Raw genomic sequence first — 5,054 nt, 5'->3', positions numbered from 1 at the left:
TCTCTCTCTCTCTCTCTCTCTCTCTCTCTCTCTCTCTCTCTCTCTCTCTCTTTACTCTCTCTCTGTTTGTTGCACTGTGTGCTCAGTAACCCCACTGCAGTTGACACGTATGCATTTCTATATTTGTCTGTTCTTGCTTAGATGACCTAGAAAGAAAGATATGATTTTATTTGCAGGACCAGACACAGGATGAAAGGGATACAACGTCCCTTTAGAAAAAAATATTGTTGTGAAATCAAGCGCTCGTCAAAATGATAAAATCGGAGAAACAGGCATGTTATTGTCAAGTTGGCTTGCACTTTTTATCTAATTTTTGGGTTTTTTGGGCTCAGCCTCTTTTATGTTCACGTAAAAAAAACCCAACACATTTCAATGTGAATATTATTCTGAAGAACGTTGATTAAAGGCACAAATTATGTCATTTTCAAATTTTCAAGGACTGTTTTGCGATTGGAGTTACCAAACTTTGACGGTCGTTTTCTCGCTAATTTCATCATTGAAAACAGACAGCCTTACCCCCTTCAAGCGCAAAAATCTGGACTTCTATTCAAGATTGATGGGTATTTTTTCATTGAAAGCAAAGAAAATAAATATACTTTCTGATTATACAAATAACTCTAAATGCCCCAAAATTGACGAGCGCCTGATTCCACCACGTCCTGACACAAATACTCGGTAAGCATATTCCCCCTTCCTGGAATTGAACTGAAGTCTTTTGCGTGTGACGGATAAAAACGCTTTAAGATTACACAGCTTAGTATTATTATTATTATGTCAGTGTTTTACTCGATAGGCAGAATCAAGTTGTGTATGTTTCTGTGCAACATTTTTAAAAATCCAACCTGTACAACACAAACAAAACTTGCGAAAACAAAATGAAATAAGTTACAAAATCGAGATTTCTCTGAATTACTCCTACATATTCAAAGATTTTTCTTTGACTGGTATCGCATGAAATATAGAGTGACCTCTTTTGTGGACAGAACATGGAGCAAACCGTAAATCAAAATTGTTAATATATTATTACTGGATGTAGGAGATTATACCCAGTTTCTATACTGTTTTTATTTGGTTTTCTTTTACTCACAGAGAGACTGTACGTCAATTAATAAAGTATTAAGGATTATGCAAAAGAAAAAAGTCGTGATATATGGCTAATTACGCCCTGGTGGGGCGAAACGCAGTGGGTTATAAATGCATCAAGGGAAACGTTTTGCTATAACCTATTGATGCAGTGATATATTTATTCCATGCTAATTTGTTTTGTTTTGGTAAGGGCGAGGGATTTTTTTAAGGGGGGGGGGGGTAACGTTGTTGTTGGTTTTTTATGTATTTGTTTTGTTTTAGTTGTGGCGTTACGATTTTTGTTTGTATTCTGATTTTCGCCAGCTGTAAATACGAAGGATTTGTATCAACAGTTGACGTTCTCTCATGACGGTGGGTGGGTGTTCTCAAAATCTGAATACTTTGAACATGAATGGTTTAAATGGAGATTGAGCTACCTACTTTGAGACGTTATTCCCAAAACAAGCACACACCCCCAGCTTCAAGATCTATAATACAACAAACATCAAAACTAAAACAAAACGAAACAAAACAGATTAATAAACTTCAAAGCCGTTCATTATTTTAATATGTAAAGCAGTGGGTGAAATCTGGCACTCGTAAAAATAACCAAAAAGAAGAAAGTGACATTTTTTACACGGTTGTGAATTTTTTTTTTTTATTCGTTTTTTTAGCTCAACACCTTTCATGCTCGTTAAAGAACACATTTCTGGGTAGATTTTACTGAAAAACGTTGATTAAAGGCACAACTAATCTTAATTTTCAATTTTCAATTTTCACAGACTCTCAAGCTAAGGAAATAACTTATCTTTGTCGGCCATTTTCTCATTATTTTTACCTCTTAAACCAGGCGACCTCCACCTCCTTCATTCGCAAATATCTGGATTTCTATTCAAGATAGATGGATTTTTTTTTTATTCAAGCAGGACAATTGAACAAGCTTTATAAGATAATACCAATAACTCTACATGCCCAAAATTTTGACGAGAGCCAGATTCCACCGCGTCGTGACACATATAATTACATGATTTGTGTTTTGATTTCCCTCCACTCCTATTAATACACTTTATTTTATTTTATATAGTTACATCGATACATTTGTGAGACGAACCATAGATAACCATAAAGAGGAAGTAAAAAGCACTATTCTTAAGAGCTCACAAGTCTGCATGTTTCAGGCTGGTTTTAATTTGCGTAAAAAAGGCAAGCTATGAAAATTTGAGACTTAGCTCCTCTCAGTGTGACAGAAAAGAGTCCAATAAGTGCACTCTAGCTGCTATACAAACTGTTACACGGTAAAACGATCTCGTGCAAAGAGAGAAAACATAAAAGAGAGCGTGTGGATCGTGTATCAAGCTATACGTCAAATTGACAATTGCTTCAATGGCCAAAAACACATTTTGAAAACTTTATGCTTCACTTTATTTTATGTTTTAATATTATTTAGCCACTATTATTATTTTCAAAGAGTAGTTTTCTTTCCTTTTTTTGTTTTGTTTGTTTGATTCTTTCTTCTCTGGAAGTTGCGAAAATATCCTACCGTATATCTCTAATGCTTTTTTAATATCTCTAACAAAGCGATCATAGCTGAAAACCAAATCCAGTTATCAACAGAAGAAAGACATTAAGTAATTACCGTGTGTATTCAGTATCCAGTCGAAAATCTGCTGGTAATTCTAAACCAAAATAAACAGTATAAACTTCAGTGACGTTAACGCCTGAAACCGTGCGTAGATCTAATCGAAAGCTGTCGCAGCGGGAAGAAAGATCAGCATCTATCGACATTCGAACTCTGACTGAACGACCCGTTTTCTGCGAGGGCCATGTTTATCCCGAGGTAGGCGAGCGTGGCGTCACGTGTGCGCCTGCGCGTTGAAGGGACGTAAGTGTGATCGACGAGCTGGAAGATGAGGAGGAAGAGAAGGACACGGACGTTGTGGGAAAACTGTTTGGTCGAGCGAGTCTACTGACGCGCGCGCGCACGCACGCCGCTCACATACTCGCGCGCTTTTCGTAGACGTGGGTTGAGCTCGTGAGCTTGTTGTGAGGTGCGGGTGGTGTAATGCCATAGATATGATAAAATACGTTGGTTATGTTAATTTAACGGATGCTCACTACGATAGAGTAATGGGAAAAAAACTCTTCCACGAAAAGATCCTCACAATCATTTAGCTAGAAAGTCAATAAACATTCTGATTTTTGTTTTCATTGTTAACTAATTTCATTACAACCACATTGTTTCAATTGATGAATTCGTTGCTTTATTACTATCATTTTTGGCATAATATAGTAATATTGAAGGCAGAATATTATGTGGTTTGGTTGAATTCTCAAGAGAATAGGATTGGATGCCGCATCACAACTCATTTTTTATCGACTTCTCCTACATCACAATTACACAACATTCGGGTTTAAAGATCCGGTATACCCCACCACAAAGAGACAACTCTTTCAGTACGGGCAGTTGTCGATTCTCGAGGTTTTTGTAACGTTTTATAATATCTCTGGCCCCAACTCCATACACCTTTACTGCTACTCTCGTGTATCCTGCTGTCAGCTGGGGAACATGAGGAGCCACTAAAACTGGTGGATCTGTGGACCGTGATTTATGTGTGCCGCATGAGGCAGGATGAGCAAAGGTTTTAGAGAAGATGTTGCTTTTTCACATTCCTTAGTTTACGGAAATGGAAAAAGGGTGGGTTGGAAAAAAAGTTGGGAAAACAAAACAAAACAGACCAAAAAAAAAACAAAAAAATAAAAACCACCCACCAAAAATAAAACCTCAAAACAAAACAAAACAGACCAAAAAAAAAACAAAAAAATAAAAACAAAAATAAAACAAGAAAGATGAGAAAACAAGAAAAAGAGGGGGCGGAGGGGGGGGGGGGTTCAGTACAAAGGGTGTGCTATAGAAACATTTCATTAAAGAGGGAAAGGAAAAGTGTAGTGAAAATGTTTTCTGAGGTAAAAAGAACATAAAACAGTATGAGTGAATAACTATGTTTTCACAAGGAATTGAGTGATAAAAAGGGGAGGGCAAATAGAGGGATGAAGAGGATGGGAAGGGGAAGAAGAGGGAGGGGGGAGAAGAGCTGTATATAGCCTTACTGTTTCCCTTTTCTGTAGTGTTTCCTCTCCATTTTCTTTTTTGTTGTTACTTCACACACACCACTGCTGCCCCCAACCCCCCAGGGCAGTGCCACTGACAAGGTGTCTTTAGGCCATTCCCAAATGGGGGATATTTAGCATGTTCTTATTCCAAGTAGAATTTTAAATGGGCTGACTTATCAATGTCATATTCATACTGTGCCGGGACAACATAAGGCTTTTTCTTTCCTCGTCCTTACTATAGTCAGTTTACCTCTACCTTTTTGTACGTTTGCCACTCTCTTGTGAACTGCTATTTCCGGGGTGCCTTGATAGTCGAAACAGACTTTGTGCTGTTGAGGCTAGAAAAGTGAGCAGAGTAAGACGGTTTCCCTGTTTGGACTTCTCTGTTAACATCTATCCCTTGGCGCTCATATGACCTTATGCAGTTGCGAGCGCCGTAAAACTTTACTTAAACAAACAAAATACAAACCCCAAACAAAAAAGTTATTGATTTTCCCAGCTCAATTTTACAAACTTTCTGCAGTCATAAAATGAGATGTTGAATATGTGAATACGACGGAATCAGTCACTCCTCGAACAATTCAGTTGTTGGTTTCATCTTAAACCTTAATCAGTTGTCTTGCTTCTGCTCGTAAAATACACATCTTGAGAATAAAATGACAATGACAGTGACAATAATAGCCTTTATTCATCACGTAAGGAGAAATTTCTCTTTGTCGTTTACAATGGCAGTAAATGTTACAAAATGGTGCGCTCACGCATACGCACAAGGCACAACAAGACAGGACGTTAGTAAATACATGTCTCACGTGCTGAAACAAAACCTTTTGTAAAACGTTCTCTCTCTCTCTCTCTCTCTCTCTCTCTCTCTCTCTCTC

General features: G+C 37.7%; 1 protein-coding gene across 1 annotated transcript in view; it reads right to left on the bottom strand.

Moving 5' to 3' along the window:
* Nucleotides 1–3,498, bottom strand: part of LOC101845301 (neuropeptide receptor 15) — a 19,233-nt gene extending 15,735 nt beyond the window's left edge. The window contains exon 1 of the mRNA XM_005091558.3: nt 2,702–3,498. The gene's annotated coding sequence lies outside the window, so the exon portion shown is untranslated. The remainder of the gene's footprint in view (nt 1–2,701) is intronic.
* Nucleotides 3,499–5,054: the final 1,556 nt, after the last annotated feature.

The sequence above is a fragment of the Aplysia californica genome, unplaced genomic scaffold, assembly GCF_000002075.1.
Source record: "Aplysia californica isolate F4 #8 unplaced genomic scaffold, AplCal3.0 scaffold00032, whole genome shotgun sequence".
Lineage (NCBI taxonomy): Eukaryota > Metazoa > Mollusca > Gastropoda > Aplysiida > Aplysiidae > Aplysia > Aplysia californica.
Note: the sequence above shows the minus strand (reverse complement) of the source record. Positions and strands in the feature narration are given on the sequence as shown.